Below are 12,471 nucleotides of genomic sequence, written 5' to 3'. Positions count from 1 at the left end.
AAGGAGACAATATAAGTAAAAGCAGTGAGCACAGTGCCAGGTGCATGATATTGACCTCCCCTGAACATTAGCTGCTGTTGTTATGATGACTTACTTGGTAACCACTGCCGGGTTCACCACTATGCCTGAGATATTGTAACCACTTAATAAAGGTCTCAGGGTTGGAAGGGAGAAAGGAAGCGGGGGAAGGAGGACGGAAGGGAGGGAAGAAGAAAGAGAGAGGGGAAGAAGAAGGGAGAGAGGAAGGAAGGCGAGAGGGAGGGTGGGAAAAGAGGAGAAAGAGAGTAAGAGAGAGCAGGGAGGGAGGAAGTCGAATCAGCTCGGAATAAAACTAACCAGCAAACACTGCTCTAAATGGGAGTAAAAAGGTGAAATTTCTTCCACTTGGGGTCATGACCTCCCACTGGGACTGTGATCGAGAGTCCTCACTCATCCAAGCCTTCCTTTCTTCCTCTTTGGTGGAGGCTGCATTACCTAAGCCTGCAGCCCCGACTCCTAGAGCCGCCCTCACCCAGCCCTGCCACCAACTGGCTGGGGAGCTGCCTGCTGCTCTGCATCCTACGATCAGAGATAAGGCATCGGAAGAATGTGTCCACACGAATAAAAGGCAGGCAGTCTCTAAGAGAAAACCCGACCTCTGATCCTGATGCCGGGGAGTATTTATGTGACCCTTTAACCCCTGTATTTAAATACTAGTTCTTTGATCTCAATAGTCAACACTTCACTCTTGCAGTAGATCTTTGCAATATTCTCACAGAAGTGGGCATCCTGACCAAGTGTGGTGCCTCATGCCTGTAATCCCAGCATTTTTGGAGGCTGAGGGTAGCGGATCACCTGAGGTCAGGAGTTCGAGACCAGCCTGGCCAACATGGCAAAACTCTGTCTCTACTAAAAATAGAAAAAAAAAATAGCTGGGCATGGTGGTAGGTGCCTACAGTGCCAGCTGCTCAGGAGGCTGAGGCAGGAGAATCGCTTGAACCAAGGAGGCAAGATTACAGTGAGCCGAGATCACGCCACTGCACTTCAGCCTGGGCAACAAGAGTGAGACTCCGTCTCAAAACAACAGAAGATAGTGGGCATCGCTTAGCCCCAATTCTAGCAAACCCTCATCACCTACCTTTTATCCTGAGCTCAGTCTGTTTTTCTGTGATCGGCCCCACCCATGCACATCCCCCTCCCCTACCTGCCTGAAGACTGCACAGGCAGATTCACACTTCCCAGCCAAGGCTTCAAAATCAAGCTCCACCAGATGCTCCTAGTGCCCGGCTCACCAGAGGCCGACACCTGCTCACCATTCCACAGCACCCTGATTCCTGCTCAGAGGCCCCGCCGTCCCTGTCCCTCAGCCTCAGCTCCAGGGGTCGTCCCCGAGCCTGGCCTCCTTCACACAGGCCTTGGTCACAGGCGGGTGTGGGTGGGAAGAGGAGCCACGCTGAACATCAGGAGACCTGGAATTTGAAGCCCCTTCTCTCCACAGCCTCGTGACCCTGGCCCTGTCTAGGCTTCAATTTCGTGTTTTGAAAAATGAGCACTGGGGCCGACGGCGTTTCTCAAACCTCAGTCATCAGTTGCCGCTGCTGTGACTTCTGCATAAGACGCAGGGTCCTTCTTTTCTTAAAGTCAGCTTTCCAGAGGTGCCATCCGCACTGTAAGAGTGTGCACCTCAGAGAGCCCTGACACTCTGGAGACAGAATATTTTGGGGAAGGCCATCACATTCCCGTGTGCCCCTCGGCACCTCACCTTTATGTGCTTAGTACTTTTCTTTAACACTACTGACTTTTGAGAAACTTATACACTACTTCAGTCTTATTCTAAGCAAACATATCCCCAAAATCATAGGCTTCATGTGCTGTAGTTTATAACTATAAAATACAGTTGTATTTTCCCTAATGGACACTAAAGTATTATTAAAATAAATTATGTTTTGCTACTTTCACCTAAAATCTCACGTTGCAACACTGGCGAGCACTCTCACTGAGAAATGCGGAACCAGCTACCCGCTCCCTGAGGCTCCTTTCGTCTGGGAAAGTCTGGATCCTCCTTCTTACTTGTCACAGAGTCTGCCCAGGCCTTGTATGCAGCAGATGCTTACTAAATACTGGCTGCTGAACCACAGTGAGAGTTCAAGGCCATCTCTGCAGCCCCCAGACCATCTCTGGCTGACGACATCCTGCTGCCCGTGGTGAGAAGGCATGCGCTTGTGTCCCGCAGAGCTGATAAACACTGCACTCAGGGAGACACTGGCCCTCGCAGGAGGGAAGGCAGAGCGGAGCTGGACACAGGCGGAGGCTGAAGCAAGCAGCAAACCGCTGGATGTGCAGAGAGGCTGCACTGGGGAGTTGCTCCTATTTTAGGCCATTGAGCTACTTTAATAATTCAGTCATTTTCACATCAAAACCATTGCAAGGAAAACCCTCTAGGATGCTAAATCTGTGTGCCCAGAAGGGATTTACCACAGACAGTGTGAACAGACCCGTCCCCTTCCAAGTCCCCGTTTCACCACAAGCTAAAAACCAAACAGAAGCCTTTAGTTCCCTGAGCGATTGGACAAGGAATTTGTCAGATGTCTATAGTCCTTTAAAAAAAAAAAAAGCAGGGGGATATAAAAGGAAGAGGGTGCATTTCAGCCTTGTAAAAGACAATACTGAAAAGGCAGACACCAAGAAACTTAGTAAGGCTTCCAAGAGCCCTACACGCACAGCCCACTGCACGCAGGGACCGTGCCCAACTCTGCAGCCCTGGCAAATGGAGCTCCTTTCAACCCGGCCCACTGAACCCCTCTTTCAGTTTACTCACCACCCAGCCCACTCCTAACTCCCCAGCCCCAGCCATCATGAACTACAGACAGTGCCCTAAACATCCTGTTCTGTCTTCGTTTCCAGTGGACAGTCCTTCCTTCCTCCTCCACTTGGGAAGCTCCTATTCATCCTTCAAAGGTCTATGCATCCATCGCCTCCCACAGGAAGCCCCCCAGAGACCCTCTCACTCCACAAACCAACACGAGGACCCAGGGAAAGATGTGGGGTTGGGGCAGGGGAGTCTTAGGTGGGGTGGAGTCTGAGCCTCAGAGGCTTCCTTCCTTGTCCTGTGGATAAAAGAATTTAAAGCTCATTCCCGAGCAGTGGGAAGACAGGTGGGAGACGCCAGCCCAGCCTGCTGGGAAGATACTTCTGGTGATAGTGTTGTGGTGTGCTGAAATTGGATCTGTGAAAATGCAGTCGACTCTCCGGCATCAAAAGGCCTATACATGAATGCCTGGCTGGAGCTTCCCTCCACAGTGCCCCTGGTGTGCCCAAGAGGACGACGCATGCTCCTCCTGAGGGGGAAACAGCATTCCCTGCTCTGCGCTCAACGCCTTTTAATACCAGCAACCACCACCCAACCATCACCACCGCCAATGTTTACCCAGCCCGTATCCTGTGTCAGCTCCGCTCCGAGAACTTTACATTTAACCCTCACAAGAACCCTAAAATGTAGGTATTGTAGAGATTTAAAAAGTATGGAAAGGCTAAAACGCTTGTCCAAAACTGCACAGCTACTAAGCAGGACTCATATCCAGATAGTTTGGTTCCAGGGCGGGTTATGGTGGTTGGAAAAATGACAGCAAACTCCTAACTCATTCTGAAAACTTCCAAACGCCCAGCACTGCTATCTGATTTCCCCTAAAGAACTCACGGAGGATTTACGTGCAGGGACATGCATAGATGTGCTGTTTACAACAAGGAAAATAAGCAGCCAACTAAATATTTGCTAAATATTCACCAACGACTGCGTGCCCCATGGCACATTTACAGAATGGGAGAGTATGGAGTCCTTTAAGCTGAAGCTCTGTCATCTCAAATTTTGGTGTGAAGACCTGTGAATCCCGATTCCCGAGTGTGCTTGCTAAAATGCAGGCTTCCTGGGGCCCGCCCTAGACCTCACGAATGGCACTGTCTAGAAGCGGGGTCTGGCAATCTTAAGTTAGCACATACATTTTTTCTGCGCAGTAATGTGTGAGAACCGCTGCTGGGCATGAATACTGCCATGGAAAGGGTCAGCTCTGTGACTTCTGTCCATGATGGGGTCCTCAGTGCCTAGAACAGTGACCAGCACAATAATGGATCTTCAATAAATATTTGGTGGTCCAGAGAACCCATCAATCAACAAACTCTTCTGAAATAATCTGTTGGCATTTCTAAATACCTGACCCATCTATGGGTTTCTTGGGAGCAGAGACCAGGAACATCTTCTCACGGTACCACGCCCAGCACAGAGCCAGCCAGCCACGCGCAAAGCCAGCCCTCAGAAGTGGCCCACCAACACCGGAACAACTGAATGCCACTGTATTACACTGATCCTAAGTTAACATTTCTGAAATCAAGATTCATCTCACATTCAATGTCCATCATCATTTAACGAACAGCACTTTTCCCCATGTCTTTAGTGGTACAAAAATAATGATGCATGTCCCAATTGACAGCAGCTTAGATTTAATAAAATACGGTACCTAACAGAGTCCAGAATTCTGATTTGAAAGTTTAAATTAGCTGCCAACACAGCTAACAGATTGTTGTGCATTTCCTTTCTTATAATTTGCAGAAATAAATCCAGAGCCATCTGTTCTGAGCATTCGGCTTCAGCCCCCAGTTGTCCTGGTGACCCAGGGCTTAGCTGCTGAGATGCAACTCAAAGATCTGATGCACGTCCAAGGCTTTCATCTATCTTCACCCAGGACACGTCTGACAGCATCCACTGGGATGTGGGAGCTAAAATATCTCCTTCATTGAAGGCTGTAGGATGTACAAAAAGGTCAGTTCTGGGCTAGACCTTGGTTACATCCCAGCTCCACTGTTCCCAGATGTCTGGTCTTGGGAATTTCATGGCCACACCTGGCACATGGGCATGGTCTGCCCATGACAGGTGCTGGTCACGTTACAATTGTTCAGTGGACCCACACCCCGTCAGCCAACAGCCACAGCCCTGAATTTTCTATAACAAGTTCCATGGCTGGTGGTGTGAATGTGTCCCTCAAAGTTCGCTGTTAATCCCTAATACAACAGAGTTAAGAGGGGGGATCTTTAAGAGGTAATTGGGTCATGAGGGCTCTAACCTCATGAATGGATTAATGCCATTATTGCAGGAGTGGATCTCTGATAAAAAGCTGAGTTCAACCCCCTTCTTGGCCCTCTCTCTGGAACTCTCTTGCCCTGCTGCCTTCTTCCATGGGATGCAGCAAGAAGGCCCTCGCCAGATGCAGGCCCCTCGACCGTGGACTTTCCAGCCTCCAGAACTGTAAGAAACACATTTGTTTTTTTATAAACTACCCAGGAGGTGATATTGTGTTATAGCAACACATAATGGACTAAGACGAGTGCACCTGGGCAGGTTACTCCCTGTACAAAAAGGTGCACGGAATGGGAAGCTGGTCCACAACACAGGGTTGTTCGAAGAACCAAATGAGATTAAATTGAAAACTCTCTGAAAAGCAGCAATTTATATGGTAATTCAGGTAATTCGTGATGTTTAGGAAGCTACAAATTATAGATATAAGAATCTTCAAATTTTCAAATCACACTTCAGTGTACACTTTCCATAACACTTACCTTTTTTGACTGAGAATCCATCATTTTCCTAACCTTTTCATGAGCCACTGGCACAGACCATCACAACTCAGAACCGGGATCTCTGAGCTACAATCCTGCTAGAATCCCAGCTCAGACATGTTCCCCAGCATAGCCCTGGCCATGCTACCTAACCCCTGCTTTCTCCTGTTTAAACTGGCACCAGTTGTCCGTGGTTTCACATTCCCTGCGCAGGTTAGATCTCCCTCTCCGTAAGCACCAGCCATGAAGCAGCATACCCAGTAGGGTGTGAGTGAGGGACCGTAGAGTCGAGAATTCTGATGAAAAAATTTAAATTAGATGCCAACACAGCTACCAGATTGTTGTCTATTTCCTTTCCTTGGGCTCTGTTAGAACCAAGGGCATCTTGGTTTGCATCAGCAGCACTAACTCCTGATGCAACAGCTTTCTTTCTATGGATTACTTCATTATCCCAAAGAACACAGCTTCTACAACTTCAGAAGAGTTATCCGGGCCACATGTCCAGGGCTATGTGCTATGAGGTAGGGCTCAAGCTGTCGGCCAGCGCTGTCCCTTTCCCTGTGTGAGATGCTGGTCAAGTTACTCCCGCTCTCTCTACCTCCTCTCCTGACCTGGAACACAAGGAAGGGGAGAACAGATCGCCTCACAGTGTGGAGGGCAGACCATGCTGTAGGTCACGCAGTGCACACTCCATACATCCCAGCTTTGCCCTGTGGACACTACAGGCTTCTCACCAGGGGTCACAAGCTCAGATATGAAGCACTTGAAAGTCCAGAACCTTCCATCATAGGGATGGTAGTGGGATGGGGTGGTGTCTGCCTCCCAGTCTGTATCCATGTAGGAATCTCAGTGATGGCCACAGGTGAACGTGGCTCCAGGAAGGCTTCCAGAGGCAGGACCCCTGTGATGTTCACCTGGTCACCCACAGCACAGGGCCTGGCTGGATGAGATGGAGAGCAAATTTTGGAGTAAAATAAAGGGCTGGGGTTTGGGTTTGAAGTCACAGATGGAACATGATTCACTGGAAAGAAAGGATGAGGATATTCCAGAGGGCCTGGGGGAGTGCTCAACCCCATCCCATAGGGCCATTTCTCCACTCCCCCACCCCCACCAGCCCCAGCTAGTAGTCATCATTTCCACAAAGGAAGTCCATCTTTTTAGGTTAGGAAAGAAAATTTGGTTTGAAAATGTATTGGATAAAAATCAGGCTATTTGATGGATCAATGAGACAGAAGAGAAAGTCCAAAAACAGATCCAAGGATGTACACAGGAATTTAAAACACATAATGGGCCAGGCGTGGTGACTCACACCTGTAATCCCATCACTTTGGGAGGTTGAAGCAGGAGGATCGCTTGAGCTCAGGAGTTCGAGACCAGCCTGGTCAACATGGTGAAACCCCATCTCTACAATAAATACAAAAGTTAGCTAGCCGTGGTGGAATGCCCCGGTAGCCACAGCTATTCAAGAGGCTGAGGTAGGAAGATAGCTTGAGCCCAGGAGGTCTAGGCTGCATTGAGCCATGATGGTGCCACTGCACTCCAGCTTGGGTAACAGAGCAAGACCCTGTCTCAAAAATATATATGTATTTTTAAATTTAAACATACACACACACACACACACACACACACACACACACACACACACACAATGGTGAAGAAATGATAGCCGACCAATAAACACTGGATTAACATTGGACAAAAGGCTAGCTATTTAGGAACAAATAAAACTGGGTAGGCACCTACAGCCTCACAGCAAAACAACTTTCATGTGGATTACAAGTTTAAATACAAACAAAGAAACCACAAATCTGCTTAAAAAAATACTTAAAGACTCTTGAGGAGGAGAGAAAAGGTCTAAGCATTCACAAAAGGCAAACATTTTAAATCTCTGTACAGCAAAAGCATCATCATAGAGCAAAAACATCAAACCACAAGTTGGAAGAAAAAATCTGTGGCCGGGCACGGTGGCTCACGTCTGTATTCCTAACACTTTGGGAGGCCGAGGCGGGCGGATCACGAGGTCAGGAGATCGAGACCATCCTGGCTAACATGGTGAAACCCCGTCTCTACTAAAAATACAACAACAACAACAACAACAAAATTAGCCAGGCGTGGTGGTGGGCACCTGTAGTCCCAGCTACTCGGGAGACTGAGGCAAGAGAATGGCGTGAACCCAGGAGGCAGAGGTTGCAGTGAGCTGAGATCATGCCACTGCACTCCAGCCTAGGCAACAGAGCGAGACTCCATCTCAAAAAGAAAAAAGTCTGTGACATAACAAACCCCAGGTTAATATTCTTAATAGATTAAGAGGTTTCAGAAGTCAAATTTGCTTTAAGCAACACACAGGTGGAAAAAAATAGTATACATAATGGAGAAACAATTCTCAAAAGAAGAAACGCAAATGGCCAATACACAGACAAGATGTTCGGCCTCCCTGGTAACTAAAGAAACGAGAACCAAGATACAAATTTTCACTCATCATATTGGCAAAGATTTTAAAGATTTGCTGTTGGCAAGGTTCTGGGAAAGTGCTATTCTCCTTCACTCTTGGGTACAAACTGGCACATGTTTTCTAGGGTGCTGCTGGGCAATTTCTGTTTAATGTGGACTGCTTTTGCTCATAGCTTCACTCTGAAAATCTATCCTAAGGAAATAATCCACAAAGATGCGCCTGGCAAGAGACTGGTTAAATAAATCATAGTAGATCCAAACCATGGGGGCTTGAGAGATGTTCATCATACCTGCTGTAGGCAAAGTGGGTCACAAACAATGTGATCCCATTATTCATGGAGAAAAACCCACATCAGACACTCACGGACGTCACAACCCTAATGATCAGGATTAAAGCAAGATAGTGATTTCCTTTTGGGAGTAAGGGAATTAGGCTGTTTGAAAAAAAGAGAATTCTTAGAAAGAGAAGGTGGAATGCTCCTAACAAAGACAGGGAAAGGAAAAAAGAACTGAGGGAACAGGAGAGGGTAAGCTCAGGCCAACAAAACAGAGAAGAAATTAGGTCAGAGAGAAGAACATCAATGGCACCCAGCAGGTAAAAGTCAAAACGTCAGGTTTGAGATGTAACTAATGGGATTTTTAGAGTCCTCCTAAGTTGCTGGGTGAAGGAAAGTGCCAGATAGCATAATGTTCTTTCCTCTATACCAGCAACAACCAATTAGTGGATAAAACTGGAAGACGATCCCATTTATAACCGAATCGAAAGGAGCTAGGAATAAATTGCACAGAATGTTCAGGAAAGAGAAGAAAATGTGATTTCTTTATTAAGGGCACAGAAGAAAACTGAAGTGCAATCCAGACGGGATCACCCTTGAGCCCTCGCTTCCCTCCCGCATGCTGCGTGCCCTGCTCCCTGGCCCTGGACCCCTTCTCCTTCCCACCTTTTCCCAAACCCTCCTTTATCCTGGCTCCTGAAGCATCCCTCCCTCCAGGACCCCTCATCATCAGACTCTCAACACGCCTGCTCATCTCCATTCAAACAAAACAGGTCTTCCTGTGTCCCCAACAGGCCAATCTCCACCCCTCCCTGCCCCTCTACAGTCCTTCCAGATGGTCTCCACCTGTCGTCTGAAGTCTGCACTGCCTCTTCACTTCCCTGCGAGGGGTCTTCCGCCCCTACACCTCCACTCACCTCCACTCACCTCCACTGACCCACTGACTTCCACTCACCTCCCCTGACCAACTGACCTCCACTGATCTCCCCAACCTCCACTTGCCTATCCTGACCTCCACTCACCTCCCCGGATCTCCACTCACCTTCCCTGATCTCCACTCACCTCCACTCACTTCCCCTGACCTCCACTCACCTCCCTGACCTCCAATCACCTCCCCTGATCTCCACTCATCTACCCTGATCTCCACTCATCTCCCCTGATCTCCATTCATCTCCCCTGATCTCCACTCATCTCCCTGACCTCCACTCACTTCCCCTGACCTCCACTCACCTCCCTGACCTCCAATCACCTCCCCGATCTCCACTCATCTACCCTGATCTCCACTCATCTCCCTGACCTCCACTCACTTCCCATGACCTCCACTTACCTCCACTCACTTCTCTGACCTCCAATTACCTCCACTTACTTCCCCTGACCTCCACTCACCTCCCTGACCTCCAATCACCTCCCCGATCTCCACTCATCTACCCTGATCTCCACTCATCTCCCTGACCTCCACTCACTTCCCCTGACCTCCAATTACCTCCACTCACTTCCCCTGACCTCCACTCACCTCCCTGACCTCCACTCATCTCCCCTGACCTCCACTGACTTCTGTGGCCTCCACTCACCTCCCTTAGCCTCTATATTGCAAGATTGAGCCCACATTTTGTGATCTGACCTATCTGGCTGCCCCATGGGCTTTGGCATAGCTGGCAGGTGTGCTAAAGGAAAGGAGGCTGGCTCAATGGGAAGGTGGGAGTGCACCACCCGCCTGGATGGGGAGGTCCCCAAAGACCAAGAAGTTATGCTGAGCTGAGCTCCAAAGAAGAAAGAAGGCAGACCCAGTGGGGAAAAAAAATAGAACATTCCAGATGGAGAGAACTGGTATACAAGCAAGGAGAGGGAAGGCAAGGAACCCATGGAGGGCCTGGGTCTCAGGGCCTTGGACTCAGGAAGTCCACCTTGCTGTCCAAGGGTGACCAGAGCCAACGGGTGCTCTGAGCAGGACTGTGTCCTCATTGGTCCTGGGGTTTGAAAAGGTCCACTCTGGATGCTGGATGCAGTGTGGAGGAGGAACTGGAGGGCCGAATTAGATGAGGTAGAACCCAGGAGGTTGTCACTGTGTCCCAGAGATAAATGGTGCAAGTTTGGGCTGGGCTCATGGTGCAGAGGCGATGAAGAATGAGTCATGTTTGAAAGCTTTCTTGCTGGGACACGTGGGAGGACTTGGTGATATACTCAACATGGGGTCAAGGAATAGGTGGGGTCAAAGTTCCCCACGGTGTCTGTCTCATACCACGGGTACATGCTGCCTCCTTGATGGAGTCGAGCAGGAAGGAAAGGAGTGGATTGCACCAGCCAGCCATGAGCTCAGGCTCAGCCATGTCTGGGATGGGGTAGATTATGGGCCAGACAAGGGGCCAAGAGGTCAGCAGGGTCTCAGGGAAGGTCACCAAGGGGCTGTGAGCTTGGACCTCATCCTGCTGGAGGGCAGCGGGAGCTACTGCAGACCGCTGGTCTTATGAGGAATGGGACTTCTCAGCTGCTGGAAGGCCCACCTAGGTGGCGACAGGGCCAGCAGAGGAGGGACTCACCAGGACACTGCACTGCAGCTGAGCTTGCATCTGCGCAGCTGAGGCAGCCAGAGCCTGGGAAACCCTCGGCACCCATTTTAGCCCAACCCTTGTCTTTTCTGGTGAGGGTCCTGGGGAAGTCGCCTCCAGAGGCCATGTGAGCCAAGTGACAAGGGCGAGTGGAGCCAGGGCCCCTGGTCCCTTCTACACAATCCAGATGAGGTTTCGCATTTGTTCCATTCCAAAAAGAGAATGCAGTATTAGTATTCTGGTTAGCAGGTTAACTTGCACAAGGCATTCATATCAACAACAAAGGCACCATCTTGTTCAACCTGCCAGGCTCAGTGTGGCACTGCCCATCTGTTAGCTCCTTAACCATCACAACAGCCTGTTAAGGGCATAGCATTACTCTCATTGTCATCATTCCCACTTTACAGGTAATGAAACTGGCTCAGAAAAGTTAAGTGACTTGCCCAAAGTCACCCAGCCAGGAGCCAGGTGTGGGACCCAAGTGTTCCCGATTCCAAAGCCTGGGTCCCTAACCATCGAGGACTCTCTTGAATCCAGAGCCACTCACTGCCACTCCCTCCCATCACCAAAGCAAGCACATCCGTACTAGCCCGCGAGCAGCAAGGCTTCCAGGCAAAGCCTCACCAGGACCATGTGAGGCCACAGCATCAGACACTGGAAGATGCTGGGAACATCTGGCTCTGTTGTCTGCTAATCAAATCCAGCTTCAGGGTTTGACATGACTCTCAACAGAAGAAAACAGCTGTACCCATGAGAGCTGCCAGCCCGGGGTTCTGCAGAGTTCAGACCCTGGGGCTCCCACGATGGAAGCTGTGTTAGTTTCCTGTGGCTGCTGTGGTGTCACATACATACCTTGTTTTATTGCACCCAACTTTATCGTGCTTCACAGCTATTACATTTTTCACAAATTGAAGGGTTGTGGCAACCCTGTGATAAGCAAGTCTATCCGTGTCATTTTTCTGACAGCTTACCTCGTGTCTCTGTGCCACATTCTGGTAATTCTTGCAATATTTCAAACATTTTCGTTATCTGTCATGGTGATCTGTGACCAGTGATCTTTGATATTACTATTGTAACTAGGGACATCATGAACCATGCCCATATAATACAGAGAACTTAACGGATAAATCCTGCGTGTATGCTGACCGCTCCACTGACCAGCCATTCTCCCATCTCTCCCCCTGGCCTCAGGCCTCCCTATTCCCTAGACACAACAATGCTGAAATTAGGCCAGTTAATAACCCTACAATAGCCTCTACGTGATCAAGTAGGAGTTGCATGCCTTTCACTTTAAATCAAAAGCTAGACATGATGAAGCTTCATGAGGAAGGCAGGCGGAAAGCTGAGATAAGGTGAAAGCTAGGCCTCTTGCCAAGTTGTGAATGCAAAGGGGAAGTTCTTGAAGGAAATTCAAAGTGCTACTCCGGTGGACACACAAATAGTAAGAAAGTGAAACAGCCCTGTTGCTGATATGGGGAAAATTGGAGCGGTCTGGGTAGAAGACCAAACCAGTCACAACATTCCCTTAAGTCAAAGCCTAATTCAGAGCAAGGCCCTAACTCTCCTGAAAGCTAAGATATGTGGAGAAGCTGCAGAAGAAAAGTCTGAAACTA

At 49.0% G+C, this 12,471-nt stretch overlaps 1 protein-coding gene across 2 annotated transcripts in view; it reads right to left on the bottom strand.

Annotated features, from left to right (window-relative positions):
- Positions 1-12,471, bottom strand: part of JAKMIP1 (janus kinase and microtubule interacting protein 1) — a 182,636-nt gene that overhangs the window by 133,972 nt on the left and 36,193 nt on the right.

This window comes from Macaca mulatta, chromosome 5 (genome assembly GCF_049350105.2).
Source record: "Macaca mulatta isolate MMU2019108-1 chromosome 5, T2T-MMU8v2.0, whole genome shotgun sequence".
Classification (NCBI taxonomy): Eukaryota; Metazoa; Chordata; class Mammalia; order Primates; family Cercopithecidae; genus Macaca; species Macaca mulatta.
The sequence above is the reverse complement of the archived record's forward strand: the minus strand, read 5'-3'. Positions and strand labels throughout refer to the sequence as shown.